The 19,738-nt window shown below is 42.8% G+C and overlaps 1 pseudogene; it reads left to right on the top strand.

The window, feature by feature from the left end:
* Nucleotides 1-18,814: 18,814 nt before the first annotated feature.
* On the top strand, nucleotides 18,815-18,943 carry LOC145405557 (5S ribosomal RNA; annotated as a pseudogene).
* The last annotated feature ends 795 nt before the right edge of the window (nucleotides 18,944-19,738 follow it).

Here is a 19,738-nt window from a genome sequence, read left to right as displayed (position 1 = left end):
CTTCCCAGAAGCGAATAAAATCGTCTGGCGTTACCAAGAATAAACTAGAGTTAAGTACTCTATTGATTAATAAAGCAAAAACTCACTTGCTAAATTAACGGTAAACACCAGTAAACTTGTGTCTATAAACTTTAATGATAAATACCTAAATATGAATGAGTGAGCACTATCTCGTGAATAGCTTTAGAGCTAGGAGTTAATATCCTGGAATGAGGTCGCCAATTGTCACGGGGTTTTTTTAATATCGCGGTAATTTTGAAATAAATGGTTAAATATTATTTAATTTGATAATAATATTCAATAATATTGAAGAGCAAAGACAATGATTGTCTTGCTACATCAAGCAACGATTACTTTACGCTGACTTGCTAAGATTCTCAAGAACGAGAATTTATAAACTTTCTCAACAGTACGCAGCAGAGACTAATTACTCACAATTGCTGAATTACTGTACTGTTAGCCTCTGGAGAAAGTTACATCACCCCTGACAATAAATAACTAATACTAATAATAATAACATCAGGTTCTTGCTGATGCTTAACTCCTATGGCACAACGGATTTTACGTTAATACAACAAGACTGGTCTAAGTACCAGTTATGAAAGCAAACGTTTATGCAAGCTAGGAGCTATATGGAAAATAAGCTTACTTATGGAAAAATGAAACAAGATTTTTACTTTACATTGAAGCTCAAGAAATAGAACTGTTAAATTTATTAATTACAAAAAATAAATTTAACGTTACATTTCAAATCAAATCAATGAGACGCACTCGCTCACTCACTCACGCAATAGCTAAATACTTACGCCTAGGGAAAAACACCTTAATTAAACTCTTATAACTAGAAAATACACAAAAGAAATACTATAGTCGATGAATGCTGCGTATCACCAGATGGGTGAGAAGACTGGACTAACTGTGAAGTGGAGTTTGGGTACTAGCTGACCTCTCACACTGCGGCACAGGTCCTTCCTCCGTCACATCAATCACAAGACTGACTAAGTCGTGGGAAAGCGGAGCACTCGGCCGCATTTTTTTAACGGTCGAATGAGGAAGCAGAGGCGAACAATAAAAAAACAATAGTATCGCTCAGTACAGCACTTAGTGACGTGCATTAAATCGGTCACTCTTTGAAAACGGTGACGAATTATTTGAAAAGTATACTCCGATAATGGAGGGAGAAACGGTTAGCTGAGCGATACACAGTGAGTTTTCCACTAATAGTTCGTGGTTTCTCACAAAAAGGAAATGTCGCGAATTGATTCGTGACAACTACCACCTCACCATCACTACCATCCTACCACACCTAACACCACCACAACCATCCAGTCACAACTAACAAACCTTATAACTACCACCACCACCACAACCACCACCACCACCATCCAGTCACAGCTAACAAACCTTATAACTACCACCACCACCACCACCATCACCACCACCACCACCACCACTACCTACCACACCCAACGCCACTATAACCATCCAGTCATGACCAACAAACCTCACAACCACCACCACCACCACTACGACCCTACCACAACTACCACCACAAAATCACCACCACTGCTACCACTACACTCATCAAACCTTACAACCACAACAATCACCACCACCAAGACCCTACCACAACTACCACCACAAAATCACCGCCACTACCACCACTACTCCCATCAAACCTTACAACCACAACAATCACCATCAACTACCACAACCACCTGAGCGCAATCACCAGCAGCATCTACACAAAAGGGACGCTGGAGTTACGTAATGGAGGAGGCGAGAGGGAAACACAGAGAGGGGGAAAGAGAGAGAGGGAAATACAGAGAGAGAGAGAGAGAGAGAGAGAGAGAGAGAGGGAAACACAGAGAGAGGAAACAGGGAGAGAAACGGAGAGAGGGAAATACACAGAGGGGGAATCAGAAAGAGAGGGAAAGACAGGGAGAGTGAAAAACAGAGAGGGAAACAGAGATAGAGAGAGGCGGGAAAAGAGAAGGAAACAGAGAGAAAAACACAGAGAGAAGGAAACACAGAGAGAGGGGGGAAATACACAGGGAGAAGGAAATACAAAGAGAGAGAGAGAGAGAGAGAGAGAGAGGGAAATACAGAGAGGGAAACAAAGAGAGAGGGAAACACAGGGAGAGGGAAACAGAGAGAGGGAAAGGGAGAGAGGGAAACACACAGAGATGGGGAAACAGAGAGAGGGAAACACAGAGAGGGAAACAGAGAGACAGACACACTGAGAGAGGGGAAACACAGAGAGGGAAACACACAGAGAGGGAAACAGAGGGAGAGAGGGAAACAGAAGGAGAGAGGGAAACACACAGAGAGGGAAAGAGAGAAAGGGAAACACAGAAAGGAAACACAGAGAAAGAGAGAGAGGGAAACAGAGAGAGAGACAGAGACAGAGAGGAAACACAGACAGAGGGAAACACATTGAGAGGGAAACAGACAGCCCCGTAAAAATCATAGCCTTTTTTATGGGGAAATAAAAATAACAACAGTTTTCTTTAGTGCAACATGTGCCGAGCTGAAATGAACTCACACCACGAACAAGACTAGATCGTTTCAGTCTCTCTCTCTCTCTCTCTCTCTCTCTCTCTCTCTCTCTCTCTCATACACACACACACACACACACACACACACACACACACACACACACACACACACACACACATACACACACACACACACACACAATTATTTCCTTCAGGGACAAAAAGACGGTGAATTTAAAACATCTTAATTACCTGTTGCAACTCCAAGCATGACGTCACACACACACACACACACACACACACACACACACACACACACACACACACACACACACACCGCTCGCTGGTGCAGTGGTAACGTTCTCGCTTGCCAACTGGTGGACGGGAGTTTGCGCCTCGCTCAGGTTGCGAAAAGTTTCACTGACGAAGGGGGTGGTTACTGTCCCCCTTGAGCAAGGGGACGGGTGTGTGCGTGTATGAAGGTCACAGCCTTGCCTTTAGATCGGACTATATGAGCTCTCAGCTCCCTTCCGGGAGGGTAAAAGCTGACGATCACGACCATCAAGTGATCCTGACCGACACGGTGAATTACACGGTGAATTACAAACAAACAAACAAATTCCAGCCATCAGATACAGAGAGAAGGTTGACAAAAAAAAAATGATAATTTCAGTGTTATATTTCCTAGCACCAGAAGAGAAAATCATTTTGAAAAAAGTGAAAAATTAAACCTGCGTTCCCTTTATTAACCCAGCTCTAAAATTTGGATGGAGGTATTGTATTCACCTGTGTCGATTTGTCTGCATTCCTGTATTCACGTATACAGATTTGTATGTATTCCTGTATTCACCCACGTAGATTTGCCTGTACTGTAATTCCTGTATTCACGTATATAGATTTGCCTGTACCCCTGTATTCATCCATATAGATCTGTCTGTCTGTATATAAGATCTGAAAATGGTATAAGTCTTAAATGAAATCTCAAGCACAGGTGAGCAGCAGGTCAAGAAAGAGTTGATTAGATTTAGAGGTGGATTCCCTGGCAGGTGTTCTAGTTTACTTTGCTTTCTGTGTTTATTTTCATTTTGTTTTCTATGTTTATTTTCGTATATTCTTCTGTATATTTGTTTTTGTTATATTTTTATTTTGCTTTCTGTTTACTATGCTTTTTTGTTTTTGTTTTTTTTGTCTTTGTCTATTTCACTGATCATTTTTATTTCTCGATTTATTCTGCTGTTTATTTTTTTAATTTCGTTTATTTTTGTTTATTATGCTACGTTTATTTTTGTTTATTTTTTATTTTTGTTTATATTACCTTCCACGCTTATTTTTCTATTTATTTTGCTGTTTATTTTTTATCATTTTGCTTTCAACGTTAATTTTTCTGTTAGCTTTCTGTTTATTTTCTGTTTGCTTTCTTTTATTTTTTGTTATTTTACTTTGTTTATTTTTCGATTTAGTTAGCCGTTTATTTTTGTTTATTTTGCTTTCTATGTTTTTCTGTTTATTTTACTATCTAGCTTGTTTCTTCAGCTTTATTTTAGGTCTATTATTTGGGGTTTACTCTGGACACAGTTTAGGAATCCAGTCTGTAAGGTCCAGAGTCCACCACCGAGGCCTGCAAGCTACTTAACACTTTTTTCTCAGCTATTTATTTTGCTTATTACACCTTGCTATCCTGTGTTACGCCTTCCACTACTCCCGTATTCTCGTCTTTTGGGAAGCTCCGTAACACCTTTTCCTATGCGACTTATTCTGTTTATTACACCTTATTATCCTATTCTGAGCTAGTCTTTCCACTAACCCCATACTCTGCATATATAAAGTATAAATGAATATTAACCAGTCATATCCAAAAATAAGTCGCTATGGAAGAGGTGTTAGGGAGCTTCCACAACCGACGAGAATGCGAACCTTGGACATGAACTAAAAAAAAAAAAAAGGCTGCTCTGCAAAAAATGCCAGAACCATTAGCATCTTCACTCCGATGACGCATATTTTATTTCTGATGCAGAGAGAGAGAGAGAGAGAGAGAGAGAGAGACCATCGTATTTAAGGGGTTACAATATGGATCCACGAATCTCCTTTCATTCGTTCGTATGTTCAAGCAGGTAAAGTAATTAGTAAATCAAGAAAAAAAAACAGGTAGCAGGTGAGGGGAAACTAAAAAAAGAAAAATGAAAGAAAGAAAAAATGTTAGTGCAGGAAGTAGGTCAAAGTCCCTGATTTGTGGGTTCAGTCCCGTCCACAGCCACGGATAATCAGTCTTGTCAACGTGTGTGTGTGTGTGTGTGTGTGTGTGTGTGTGTGTGTGTGTGTGTGTGTGTGTGTGTGTGTGTGTGTGTGTGTGTGTGTGTATTTTAGTCAACCTTCTCTTTGTCCATGAAAGCCGTAATTTGTGTGTGTGTGTGTGTGTGTGTGTGTGTGTGTGTGTGTGTGTGTGTGTGTGTGTGTGTGTGTGTGTGTGTGCGTGCGTGCGTGCGTGTGTGTGTGTGCGTGTGTGTGTGTGTGTGTATGTGTGTGTGTGTGTAGGTAGAAGGGGGGAATAAGAGGGGAGACGAGGAGAGACGGGAAGTGGGGGAATGTGAGGGAGGAAGGCAAAGGAAGACATTGGGGAGAGGGAGAGGGAAGGACGAAGAGAAAACATGGGTTTCATGAGTAGGGCAGGTGAGGGGAGGCGGGTGGGGGGTGAATATGAGATGGGTAGAGGAAAGGAGGATAGAAAATGGTGGGAGAGGGGAGGGGAGGAGGGGAGAGAAATGAGAGGGGAAGAGAATAAAGCGTGGGGAGAGGGGAGGAAGGAGGGGGAGTGAGAGGAAAGGTGCAGAAATACGGTAGGGGAGGTGGGGAAAGAAGGCTTGGAGGGGGAGATGCCATGGAAAGTGAAAAGGGAAGGGGAGTGGGAGTGTTAGGGAGGAGGGGAGAGGGATTAAAAGTGGGGAGGAGAGATGATAGGGAGACAATTGAAGGGGTGCATTGGTAGCAGTGGTGGTGATGGAAGAGACAAGGAAATGAAGGGCGGAAGAGAGTAGAGGAGAGAATGAGAAAGGTCAGGATTGGTAGGAAGAGGAAAAGAGTGGGAAGGAGGGAAGGAAAGGGAACGCGACACAGAGACCTGGGAACAAAAGCAGGGGCAGTGGTGATGGGAGGGAGAAGGAAAGAAGAGAATAAGACTGGAGGAGAGAAGATAAGTGAGGAGGAGGGATGGAATGGGAAGAAGAAAAAGGATGAGAGAGTTGTACTGATGATGGAAGGGCCGGCGAGGTTAGGGGGTGAGGATACAGGATAGGAAATGGAAGAGAGAACTAGGGGAGAAGTAGGGAAGTGGAGAGAGAGAAAGAAGAGGTGATGGTCCTGGTGTGGAGGGAAAGGGAGGGCGTATGAGTGGAAGAGAGGAAGGATGGAGGGGTGGGGAGCTAGGGAGGGGAGGGAAACAAGACAGAGACGAGTATAGGGAGTGGGGGAGGGAGTGGAGGAGGGGGCACTGAGTAGGAAATTGGCATGTCAGTGGAGGCGAAGGGGAAGATACAACATTCATGACGATTCTGACCCTTTTAATATGAAGACCTTTTTTTTTTTCTATTCCTGTTACAGCCAGACGATTATTCTCAGGTAGAAGTTACTGTGAGTTGAGATGTTAACCTCTTTATTCCTACGTGTTTTCCATTAATTCTTCTTCCCATCAGGTGATTTTATTAAGCTTAGGGGAGACCTTTCGACCTGGAGGACTTTCACAGTCTTCATTAACCCGTTCGGTGAGATAAGTTTCCCCCAAGCTGAGTAAAATCACCGTGAATTTACCCCAAGCTGAGTAAAATCACCGTGAATTTACCCCAAGCTCAGTAAAATCACTGTGAATTTACCCCAAGCTCAGTAAAATCACTGTGAATTTACCACAAGCTGAGTAAAATCGTCGTAAGATTTCCCCAAGCTGAGTAAAAACACCATGAATTTACCCCAAGCTGAGTAAAATCACCGTGAATTTACCCCACAGCTGAGTAAAATCGTCGTGAGATTTCCCCCAAGCTGAGCAAAATCGTCAAGAGATAGCAAGAATAAACTAATAAAACAAGTCACCGGATGGAAAGAGCAGTAAGGGAAAATACAGTAACTGCTAAAGACAAGCATCCAATTTTTTCCCCTTTTTTTCAATTATTTTTGTCTGAGGAAAAAATCGCAAACAAAAACAAATACAATTAATATTACCACTCGTTCTTGCTGTAGTCATTATTCTCTCTCTCTCTCTCTCTCTCTCTCTCAAGAAGAAAATAGAAGGAAATAAGTTTATGTGGTGTATACAGGGGGAGGAGTGTGGTGTTGGAACTGAATGAATAAATAAAAGAATGAATGAATGAAGGAAGGAAAGATGAATGGAAGGAGGGAGGGAGGAGGGAATGGGATCTCTCTCTCTCTCTCTCTCTCTCTCTCTCACGTGGAATGTCAAGGGCAGCCCCACCATTCTTGCCAGTTCTAACATCAGGAGGTAAAGGCAGAATTATTAACAGGTGAATCCGCCGACAGTTAACGTTACCTGACAATGTAAACGTTACTATAAAGGTCACTCAGGGAACCAATGCTCATCCAGGTGTAAGGGCCCGGGGCTAGGCTACATAGGGACAGCACAGGTAACCCCTTCAATCCGTTCTCTTCCTCTTTTTTTCCCCCCAGCACTGTGAGGAACGAGGCATGTGAGAGCAACGCGTGCTTATGTATGGTGTCTGCTGTTGTTTTTGGTGGTGCTGTTTTTGTCGCTGTTAATGGAGAAAACTTCGAAAACAAACCTTCACTGCTCTGAAACCATTAATTCAATATCATCTACTTTCACAGGATGTACTCTCACGGCCTCTCCCCACCCCCATCTAAAATCCAACTCATCCCATTCACCTCTGTGTTGGTTAAGATGGGGACGCAGTTTGGTCCAGCGTAACCCACTGCTGTTCTGAGTTATTTACAGACTGGAAATATATGTTCGTCTTGCTGTCCTGAGGTTGTGACTGTGAGTATCTTTGGGGATTGTGTTGATGAGATGCCGTTGCGTTAATGTGACTTTAATTGTTGAGTAAATGTCATGTGTGTTAAAAGAAGTTCATAGGGTGCCTTTCCGGTGGGAGTGGTTGGTTAAAGAGAAAAACGTGTGTGTGTGTGTGTGTGTGTGTGTGTGTGTGTGTGTGTGTGTGTGTGTGTGTGTGTGTGTGTGTGTGTGTGTGTGTGTGTGTGTGTGTGTGTGTGTGTGTGTGTGTGTGTGTGTGTGTGTGTGTTAGCACGATAACTTCGCAACTACAAAATTTACAGGTGTGTAGTAGGGAAAAAAGATCACGAGTTCGAAATTGGCGAAAGTGGGTAAAGGTCTGTGTGTCTGTAACCATGATAACTTCGCAACCACTCAAGACATCATCACAAAATTTTGCAGGTGTGTAGTAGGGATGAAAATCTGTTACGAGTTCGAAATTGGTGAAAGCAGGTCAAGGTCAAGGTCATATTCCGAGCCGGACTAGATATGTACAGGCTCGCGGCTGGTGTGATTCCTTCCTTGGGGGGCCTCTAGTTTATTTATTTATTTTACTTATTAATTAATCTATTTACACATATACTTGTTCTTATTTTTTCCATGTATCACCTATTTATTTATTCTTTATTTTGTTTTACATTGTGACGGTCGTGACAAATATAATTAACTAATAATAATCAACAAATTATCCCTCTCACACTCTGGACAACTCCTGCATTTTCTTCACCTAACGTCAGCCGATTTTATTCAGCAGTAAGTCCTTACGGCTTGTGTTAATACTGCTACCATTAACCCTCTGTGGTCGAGACTTTATATTCCAACTACTGACAGACGATTTCATTTAGCTAAGAATAAATTATACTTTATTGAGGCTTATTAATCCCCCTTCACTATGAGACATTCCTCCTAAGCTTAAGTGATTACTACTACTACTACTACAATAATAAAACTAATAATTATAATAGTAGTAGTAGTAGTAGTGGTGGTAGTAGTAGTAGTGGTAGTAGTAGTAGTAGTAGTAATAATAATAATAATAATAATAATAATAATAATAATAATAATCTGTCGCCATACTTAAGGGACAATTCCTTGGTGCTGTCTTTTTTTTCAAGCTTTTTTCATCCAATAAACTTCATCTTAAAAATATCTTCACTTTGACTTCACTACGTCCTTCCAAGACGTCTATTATTCATCTACTTTTTCTACTCCCAGACAGCAATAAAGGTCTTTACCATAATATACTCGTCTATTTATAATCTACTCTTGTCTATTTATAATCTACTCTTGTCTATTTATAATCTACTCTTTTGTCTATTTATAATCTATTCTGGTATATTTATAATCTACTCAGGTCTATTTATAATCTACTCTTTTGTCTATTTATAATCTATTCTGGTATATTTATAATCTACTCAGGTCTATTTATAATCTACTCTTTTTTCTACCCATAATCTACTATCGTTTATAATCTACTCTTTTATCTATGTATAATCCACTCTCTCTCCTCCCTTTCAAAACATCTATCCTGAGATGAATTAATTAATCTTGAGATATAAAAAAAGAGGAAAAAAAAAAGTTCAGAAGAGATACAAAGGACATCAAGGAACAAATCGACTTTAATATCAATACCGGAAGCGAGGGAAGATACGGGGTGAAAAATGAGCTTCCGGTATAAGCTAAATTGACCTTTAAAGCTGCTGATGTTGGTTTTATTAGGGTTTTTGTCACTACTGAGCTGTTTTATTTTTAGGGTGTTCTAACAGGGAAGGGAGAGAGAGGTTTTATTAATCTCCACTACCAGACTATTTACTCGTAATCTTTCTTAAAACGAGAGGTCTCCATAGGGTTTAATAATAATAATAATAATAATAATAATGATAATAATAATAATGATGATGATGATGATAATAATAATAATAATAATAATAATAATAATAATAATAATAACAATAATACTTCCACTACTACTACTACTACTACTATAACTAATTAGAGCTGATGGTAGCATGAGAGGGGCGTTCACCATCCACTCATTCGATGTAGTGCAGTCTTCAGGTGACAGGTGCCATTACACTGACTGCCAAGCCAAACTGTTTCCTGTAACCCGGGAAACTTATTACGTTGGGTGGTAACCATATAATCAAGTGGACGCCTGGTGATCTCGTGGGTTAAGGCGCTCCAACTGGATGAGAACCTTTAAGTATTTACATCTGAATGGTGGTTAGGATTTATTGCTCACACAGTGCCACTCAGGGAAGAGCGAGGCTGGTCACTCTTGCCTTATATACTGTGACTAAGTAACGTAATTTCAAGCCTCTACGCTCTTGATAAGACAAAAAAAAAAAGGACTGGATGCATATGATGATGATGATAATGATGATGATGATGATTGATGATGATGATGATGATGACGACTGATGATGATAATGACTGATGAATGATGATGATGATGAGACTGATGACGATGACTGATGATGATAACGGTATCCTACATAGTCCGCTGGCGTAAAACGAAGCCGTCCTCGCAGTGAAGGGGTTAAGCCGATACTGCCGAGGCTGCGGAGATACGGGGTGAAAAATGCGTCTCCGGTATAAGCCTAATAGACCTTCCAATTCCCTGACGTATGTATTTTATTTTTCCTTTATTGAACGGCTTTACTCAGCTATCCAGGGACCTCTAGCAGGGAAGAATTTACTGGAGGCTTCATCTAACCTCCCCCCGCTCTAAAAGTCCCCCCTTCAGTTGAACAAAATCGTCTGAAGATTAGTGATGTAAAGTAAATAAAAAGAGGCTGGGTTTATGGGTCTCAGGTTATATTTTGAAGAGATGAATCCTCCTTGGGTTGGGGTGAGGTTAGGTTGAAATAGATCAGGTTAGGAGAGGTCATGCCAGGTAAGGTTAGATCAGGTTAAACTAGGTCAAGCCAGGTCAGGTTGAGGCAGGTTAGTCGTCAGGTTGGGGATAGATTAGGTCCGTTAGGTTAAGTTAGAGTAGACTGGGATGGGTTAGGTTAGGTTAGGCTGGGTTAGATAGGGCTCTCCAAGGCTAATAAACTCGTCATGTAGTAGCCTGAGTAAGACTGAATAGGCCTACTACTGAGGGGGTAAATTCTGAAGAGGTGGGTCGCCCTCAGTGTAGGCCTAGAGAAGCGATAGTGGACGAGTCAGGAGCTTCGATGGACAGGCAGGGAATTTGAGGTATTCAGCAGTTTGTAGGGGAGGGGGAGTGAGAAAGTGGGGGGATGGGGAGTGAGGGAGTGGGGTATGGGGAGTGGGAGAGGGTCAATGGGTACGGGGAGTGAGGGAAGGTGCATGGGTAGGGAAAGTGGGGGAGGGTGAAATGGGTAGGGACAGTGAGGGAGGGTGAATGGGTCGGGGGAGTGGGGGAAGGATGTGAGAGAGATGTGGAGGGGCAGGATAGGAAGTGGGAGGTGGGATGTGGGGGAAGATGGGAATTTGAGATGTTCATCAGCTTGTGGGGGAGGGGGAATAGGTGAGGTGTGGGGTGGTGTTAGGGGAAGGTTAAGTGGGGATGTGAGTGGGTGGGGAAAATGGAAAATGGAAGAAGAGACGCATTTGGTGTGTCTACTAGTTTGTGGGGGATGGGAAGACGTGGAGTGAGGGAGGTGTGTAGGGGAAAGGCTGGGAAGTGGGGAGGGAAGTGTCTGGGGGAGGAGGAAAGTGGGGGACGGGGGGAATTTGAGGTATTCAGCAGTTTCCGGAGACGAAAGAGGAGATGGGGGGATGAAGACGTACATGAGGATGGGGTACGGGATTTATGAGGGTCAGGAGTTAAGTGAGGGATGACTAAGGACGAGTTGAGGGTTGGAGGAGGGGAAAGTTAAGATTGATAGGAGAGGAGTAGAAGAATTGCAACAGGACTAAAGCTAGAAAAGGTGTAGGTGTCGTGTGGAAGGGTTAGAGGCAGTGTGGAGGAGAGATGAAGGAGCCAAAAGGTAGGTGAAGAGAAGGAAGATTTATGCTAAGAGGGGAGGTGGTGCAAAGGAGGATGTTAGCAAAGGCTGGAGGAGTTTAAGAAAGGCTGTGTGTGTGTGTGTGTGTGTGTGTGTGTGTGTGTGTGTGTGTGTGTGTGTGTGTGTGTGTGTGTGTGTGTGTGTGTGTGTGTGTGTGTGTGTGTTTGGGGGGGGGAGTTTAGAAAAATGTGTCAAGATAGCATTAGACGGCGGGTAAATCTGGGGAGATCAGCAGTTTGTGAGCAAGGGGGAGGAGGGAGGGGAGTGGGGGAATGTGGGGTGGGGTGAGAGGCGAGGCAGATGGGGAGTGCTTAACCCTACCGCTTCAATGAATTCTCCTCCTCCTCCTCCTTCTTTATGCTCACCTTTAATCACACCATCACACGATCTTTTTTCAATATTTAATTCACTCTGGGTACTGACAGAAGGATATATAAAACGTTTCTAGTTTAAAAAAAAAAAAAAACACGTTTCTGAAGATGGCGAACGTAAAAACATCACTGTAGTAAACGAGATAATATGGTGTTGTGGAGAAGGGTTGAGGAAGGCGAGGAAAGATGTGTAGGGTGAGAGAATGTTGGGGAAGGTGGTAGAAGTGTGGGGAAGGTAAGGGAATGATGGGGAAGGTGAGGGAATGATGGGAAAGGTGAGAAATCGTGGGAAGGGGAGCGAGGGAGGGATGAAGTAGGTATGGGAGTATAGAAGATGTGAGGGATGAAGGTGCTGTGGGTAAAACATGGAGAGATGGGAAGGAAGGAGGTGTACGAAGGAAGGAAGGAAGGAAGGGGGTGTACGAAGGAAGGAAGGAGGTGTAGAAGGGTAGGAAGGAGGTATAGGAGGGAAGGAAGGAGGTGTGGGAGGGAAGGAAGGAAGGAGGTGTAGGAGGGAAGGAAGGAGGTGTGGGAGGGAAGGAAGGAGCTGTAGGAGGGAGGTAAGGAGGCGCAGGAAGAAAGAAAGGAGGTGCAGGATGGGATGCAGAGGAGTGATGAGGAATATAGGGATGCTGAGAGAGATGGACGAGAGCTTAGGTAGGCAGAGGAAGGACTGGTAAGGTGTGGGAAAGGGAAGGGATACTGAGGGAGTGTATAGGGATGGGGAAGGTTGGGGGAAATGATGGAAGGTGAGGGGAAGATTTGGGAATTGAGAGTGAGGGGACGGGAGAGAGAACTAAGGCAAGGTGTGGGGAAGGTGTGGGTGGGGTTAGGGTACATGGGGGAGGTGTGGGTAGGGTTGGGGAAACTGAGGAAAGGTGGGTAAGATGTGTGGAAGCGCTGAAGAAAATCTGGAAGGTTGTAATTATTGTTCGTTAAACATCTCTTTCTAAATACCCCTTGGACTAAAGAAAAAAAAAAAAAGGATTTGGTAGGTGGAGAGGACGAGAGGATTGGCCAGCAAAAAATACACACAAGAAAGCCTAACCTCTTCACTATGAGAGCGTTTCCCTACAGAATAAAATTGTCTGGTGGTTACAGGAATTAAGGGATCCTGAAACTTCGTGGTTAAAAGTCACTGCTTCTGCCGCGTCTCTAAAATATATGAAGGTGAAGAAAGGTCAGGTGGAAGCAAAACTGGAATAATTAGATGTTAATGTATTTAGATCTTTAATGGTAACTACTACTGGGTGTCTAACAGGAGGAGTTCAATAAAGAAAATAACTTGGATGGGGAAGAAAGTTCAATAAATTGACTTGGTGGAGGAAGAAATAAAGGCGTCATTGTTTTCAAGGATACTTCTGTCAAGTGTTCTTTCCTTGGACGATTAAGCAGTCTGGAATTACTTATAAATAAATAAATGAAAAAGTATATTTATCAGATTCTCTCTCTCTCTCTCTCTCTCTCTTCGCTTTCTTTCTATATACAGTATTCATTTCCTTCTTCCACTGTTCTCCCTTTGTGCCTGCTCTTTTCTCTTCTCTCTTTTTCCTTTGCAGCCAAGTCTTTGTACTCTCTAAATTCCTGCCTCTCTCTCTCTCTCTCACGCACACCAATACGAGAGAGAGAGAGAGAGAGAGAGAGAGAGAGAGAGAGAGAGAGAGAGAATCAATTAAAACGTAAAGGGAAGCCAATGACCGACCAAGTTAAGGATAAGTTGACAGGTGAAGGGGAAGTCACTAAAGCCTTGGGAGATGCTACACGAACTTACAGCCCTGAATAAGACAGCCATTGCATGTTCAGTATGGACGGTGGGTATTAGTGCTCAAGTGGTGGTATGTGGACGTGCGCGAACCAGAAGACGACTGCTACGCATCGGGTAAGGAAGTGATTGTGTGGACGGGGCTTTTGACAGACTGTGTGGCGAGGCTGTAGCACACTCCGAGTTGTTTTATTTTTATCTGTGAGTTGTATCTGTGTTGGTAGTCAAGTAGAACACGTATAAGCAACACTGTACTCTGGCCATGTAAACTCGTGTGTACCTGAGATGGGCAGTTTCTGTGGGACGAATATCTGGAGGGGAATCAGGAAGAATTGGGTCTGGAGATAAAGTTTTAGATGCCTGAGGTGCTCATGTGTTTGTGTACGTATTTGTGTATATCTGTGTATGTGTTTATGTGGCGTAGTGTTGGGTGGTGGAGGATGTGTAAGTGTCTGTGTATGTGTGTATGTGGCGTAGTGTAGGGTGGTGGAGGATGTGTAGGTGTCTGTGTAGGTGTTTATGTGTCTTGTGTCTGTTAGGATGGGATAATCTTGTGTCTGTTTGGGATAATCTTGTGTTAAGATGAGATAATCTTCTGTTAGGATGGGATAATCTTGTGTCTGTTAGGATGGGATAATCTTGTGTCTGTCTGGGATAATCTTGTGTCTGTTAGGATGGGATAATCTTGTCTCAGGATGTGATAATCTTGTGTGTGTTTGGGATAATCTTGAGTCTGTCTGGGATAATCGTGTGTCTGTTAGGATGGGATAATCTTGTGTGTGTTTAGGATGGGATAATATTGTCTCAGGATGGGATAATCTTGTGTCTGTTGGGGATAATCTTGAGTCTGTCTGGGATAATCGTGTGTCTGTTAGGATGGGATAATCTCGTGTCTGTTAGGATGGGATAATCTTGTGTTAGGATGGGATAATCTTGTGTTAGGATGGGATAATCTTGTGTTAGGATGGGATAATCTTGTGTCTGTTTGGGATAATCTTGTGTTAGGATGGGATAATCTTGCGTCTGTTAGGATGGGATAATCTTGTGTCTGTCTGGGATATTCTTGTGTCTGTTAGGATGGGATAATCTTTTGTCCGTCTGGGATAATCTTGTGTCTGTCTGGGATAATCGTGTGTCTGTTAGGATGGGATAATCTTGTCTCAGGATGGGATAATCTTGTGCGTGTTTGAGATAATCTTGAGTCTGTCTGGGATAATCGTGTGTCTGTTAGGATGGGATAATCTTGTGTCTGTTGCCATGTTACTTGACTGGGATCAGGACGGGGCTGTTTCCGTGGCGTGAGGTGCAGTGTAAAGGAATTTTTTGTTTTGTTTCTGTGATGGCGGAGAAATAATGGCAAAGACGTCATGGATTTTTTGCTGCATCAATGGAGTGTGTGCCTTTCATGTTCGTGTGGGCTAGCACAGAGATGAATGGAGAGAGAAGAGAAAGGGAAAGGTCCGAGAAAGAGAGGAGAGGTACGAAAGAGAGGAAAAGTATGCGAGAGGAGAGGTGAATGAGAACAAGAAGAGGTATGAGAAAGAGAGGAGAGGTACGAGAAGGAGAGAAGAGAGATGCGAGAAGGAGAGAAATGAGGTGCGAATGAGAGAGAGACGGGAAAGAGAGAAAACAGAGGTACGAGGAAGAGGAGAGGTTCGAGAAAGAGAAGAGAGGAAAGAGAGGTAAGAGAAAGAGAAGAGAGGAAAGAGAGATACGAAAAAGCGAAGAGAGGAAAAAGTAATCGGGAAATTATATAAGAGAAAAAAAAAAGTTCGAGAAAGAGAGAAGAAGAGGAATGATGAAAGAAGAGAGAGAGGTAGGAGGAGGGCAAAGAGGGGAAATAGGTAGTAGAGAGGTAGAAAAAAGACGAGTGTCAAGATGAAGAGAAGAGAGGCAAGAGAAGGGGTAGATAGGACGAGGTATAATGGGAGGAGGGAAGGGAGAGAAGACGGAAGAGGAGAGGGAGGAAGGGGAGAGAAGAGGGAAGCAAGGAGGGAGGGAAGGGAGGGAAGTGGGAATGGAGGAGGGAGGAAGGGAAGAGGAGGGAAGAAAGGAGGGAATGGAGATAATAAGGTATGATGAAGGAAAGCATGAGACAGAGTGAAAAAGGAGGAAGGGCGAGACGAGGAAGGCGGGAGGTGAGAAGGGAAAGAAGGAAGAGACAAGGGAATGGTATATAGGAGGAGGAAGGGAGGAGGAAAAAAGAGAAGAAGGAAGAAAGATAGGAGTAAGGGAATTAATGTAGAAACGACAAACAGGAAGCAACAGGGAAGGCAAGGCAAGGCAGGGCAGGGCAGGGCAGGGCAGGGCAAGGGAAAGGAAAGGAAAGGAAAGGAAAGGAAAGGAAAGGGATGGGATGGGAAGGGAAAGAAGGGATGGGAAGGGACGAGAAAAGAAATAAGGATGGAAAGAGAAGAGAAGGGAAGAAAAACGAAATGGAGAATAGGGGAGGAGAGGAATGGATAAATGTGGAAAGACAGAAAAGGATGAGGAAGCAAAGAATGATGATAAGGAGGAAGAGGAGCAAAAAAAAAAAAAAGAGAGATACACAAATATATAAACGAAATAACAGAAATGGTAAAAAAAAAAAAAAGGGATTCGAGAAGAGGGGGAAAAGAGAAGAGCGAAAAAAGTGAGACAAGAGAAAAGCCGGAGCATAAAGAGATAACAAATGAGAAGAGAAAAAGAAGTGGAGAGGAGAGACAAGCAGTAAAGAGAAGAGTGGATAGTGAAGGGTGGTAAACAGGAGAGAAGAGGATGTAAAAAAGAGAGTATACGAGAGAGAGAGAGAGAGAGAGAGAGAGAGAGAGAGAGAGAGAGAAGAGAGTTGGAAATGAGAAACAGGGAGGAGAGGAAAAGGGAAATGAAGGAGAGAAAAGAGAGGATAACACGAGAGAACTGGAGAACGAAGAATAAGCGGGAACGAATTAAACAGACATCAAAGAAGACAGAAAAAAAAGAGGTAAAGAAGAAGAGTCTGAGGCAAAGAGGATTACATGAGAAGCGAGAAGGACGGGAGAAAAAATATGATAATAGGATTGAAGGATTGTGAAGGATGAGAGATGGGAAGAAGAGAAGAGAAGAGAAGAGATGAGAAGAGTGAGAGAGAGAGAGAGAGAGAGAGAGAGAGAGAGTGTGTGTGTGTGTGTGTGTGTGTGTGTGTGTGTGTGTAAACTATAATACGTTCAAAACAAGACAAAACAACAAATGAAAGAAAAACAACTAAAGCAACCCGCGAAGACAAGAAAAGAAGACAACAGCAGCTGGGCGAGAGACTGGTACTTAGCAATGCAGGTCAAAAACAAAAACGGACCAAAATAAGACAAGGATAGTAAGGAAAAAAGAAATATATTGTAGGTTTGATTGTAATGTTTTCTTTACTTCTTCCTAAATAAAGTTTCTATCAGCACTAGTAATGTATACAGGTCAAAGGAGTAACTATTTTAGCTCATTATTATTATTATTATTTGTAACTTGACGAAGATCCCTAACTCTTTTCAGCTCATTTGACGGTCAAGTGCGGTCAGACTGGCGGGTCGCTTTGACTAGCATCCAAGGAAACTCATTCCTACCCCATAACTGAGGCTTAAGAAATTTCATACCATCACGAAGGTAGAAGTAACGGAGGAGGGGAAAAAGAGACAAGTGAGGAAAGAGGAAGAAATGAGAGAGTTAGCAAGGTAAGGAGGAGGGGGGAAAAGACAGAAAGAAGAAGAGAGGAAAGAGGAAGAAATGACAGCGTTAGGAGGGTAAGGAGGAGGAGAAAGAGAGAAGAGAGGAAAGAGGAAGAAATGACAGAGTTAGCAAGGTAAGGAGGAGGGGAAAAAGAGAGAAGAGAGGAAAGAGAAAGAAATGACAGAGTTAGGAAGGTAAGGAGGAGGAAAAAAGAGAGAAGGGAGAAGAGAGGAAAGAGGAAGAAATGATAGAGTTAGGAAGGAAAGGAGGAGGGGAGAAAGAGAGAAGAGAAGAAAATGGAAGAAATGAGAGAGTTAGCAAGGTAAGGAGGAGGGGAAGCATTTAGTAGAAAGATTAAAAAGTGGGACAAGTGCTAAGCTGTTGGTGATTACATGTACCTTTGTCCACATCGTCTCCTTCAAGCATCTATAAATCCACTGGTGAGAAAGAGACAGGGGAGGCAGAGAGAATTCTATATTTACTCTACCTCGCTCCTACACCTTGGCCGGTATTCTCGCCAGTTAAGGAGGCTCCCTAACACCTTTTCCTCAGCGACTTATTTTGCTTAGTGCACCTTACTGTCCTCCCTTGTGTTATGTAAATCCTTCCAATATCGCCTCACTTTACATACCAAGCGTACTAAAGGATATTAACCAGCCATATCTATAAAAATAAATCGCTAAGGAAAAGGTGCTAGAGACCCTAGAATGCATAAAACTGAGACATCACTGCACGTAACGCTGGGGTAAATATCAAGTTCATTCCACTGTCTTTCCAAACGCCATCCATTCTAACACATTCCCCATCCTGGCCCCCAGCGACACACACGGCTCCTAAGAATATAGAGTTTCTTATCTCTTACAACAACCTTAAAAATTATCCTCACGTTTCCCGTCTTAACATTTTGAAACAGTTGTAAAAATCAGATCATATTTTCCGATACGTTTTTTCATTGTACCTACTATAATAAAGAAGAATATTTATACATGACTGAAAGTTAGCCAACATTTCTCCGTGGGGTGTGGCAATGCAAGGTGATTACACGAAGTATATTCACGTGACAGCAATTCGAAGCACACACACACAAAGAAGGAGAAGTGAGAGGAGGAGGAATACACTGCTGTTTGGGGAGAAATGAGATATATCGAAGGAAGGTCTCAGTGCCAGCAGGGGAGCATCGGCGAACTTTTCCTCATGGTTCTACATTCAGAAATATTCTTATGTGGAGAGGACGGAAAGCGAGAAACTAACGAGGAGAGAGTATGCGAGTGAGGTGGAAGGGGGGAGAGGGAGGCCGAAGATGAGATGCAGGGATCGAGTGAAGAGGTATATGGGAGTGGGGGGTGTGAGCTGGGAGCGAGGCAGTGACGTGGCATTGGACAGGGCGACATGGAGGCGATTTGTTTGTGGACACCCCTTTTCGAACTTAGGCGTCTGGCAACAGAAAGACAGATAAATAAAAAAAGCTCAATCTGAAACCATGGACCATCTAGAGAACGATATAAAAGGAATAATTATACGATCCATGTCAAAAGTAAACCTAACATTATATCACTTCACTACCGCTTCCCGTCCGATCAGCGAAGTTAAGCAACGTTGGGTCTGGTTAGTACTTGGATGGGTGACCTCCTGGGAACACCAGATGCTGTTGGCATCCCTACGTGTCAAGTGGGGTTGGTGGAGGATTAGTGCCCCTCCCTGTAAAACAATTAACTCTAAGCCCTTGGCCACCCCGTCTGGGATACATGGCGTCTGGCATTGAATGAATGAATGAACTAGTTATGTCTTTTGATGGGTAACAATCTTAAACTGAGAGAGGCTTGACATGTTTTTCTGTCCGTAGACGATTCCCTGATAAAACGGGTCAGGAGGACGACTGAAGGATATGCCCAAATGTGAAGTAAAAACAACAGAACAGCAACCTTGGCCTTTGGTTCCTTCTTCCTCGCATTTAAAAAAAATAAAAAGAAAAAAAAAAATAAAACACGAACTTCTGTCCCTCACTGCATCATGTCTATACGTGTGTATCAACAGGTATATTTTTCTGACATTACCTTTGTGACGTGTAGGCCCGGCTGTACCGCAGCGGGATGGGTCGGCTTGATTACATGACCTCCACCACTGACACTGTTAGGAGAAAAAAGTGGGAGTTAATGACAGAAGAAAGTAAAGAGGATATACAAGGAACAAAGAGGAAAAGGACAAGAGGAACAGACAAGAGAAGAGGAATATGGGGAAGAAAAGCAAGAAAAGGGAAGCTACGCACGAAGTAAGGTACAAGAACATAAGAAGAGGAGGAAAAAAAAGAAAAGCAACCAAAGGGAACGAAGGTAGAAGAGAAGGGAAACTGAGAAGAACGACAAACAAACGAGGGGGAAGGGAATAAAGAAAAACAGAGAAGACAGAAGTATTTTTTAAAAACTACAAAATACGATAATAGGACAAAGATA

Source organism: Coenobita brevimanus, chromosome 7 (assembly GCF_032717465.1).
Source record: "Coenobita brevimanus isolate Jiangsu-jjx chromosome 7, ASM3271746v2, whole genome shotgun sequence".
Taxonomy (NCBI): Eukaryota; Metazoa; Arthropoda; class Malacostraca; order Decapoda; family Coenobitidae; genus Coenobita; species Coenobita brevimanus.
Note: the sequence above shows the minus strand (reverse complement) of the source record. Positions and strands in the feature narration are given on the sequence as shown.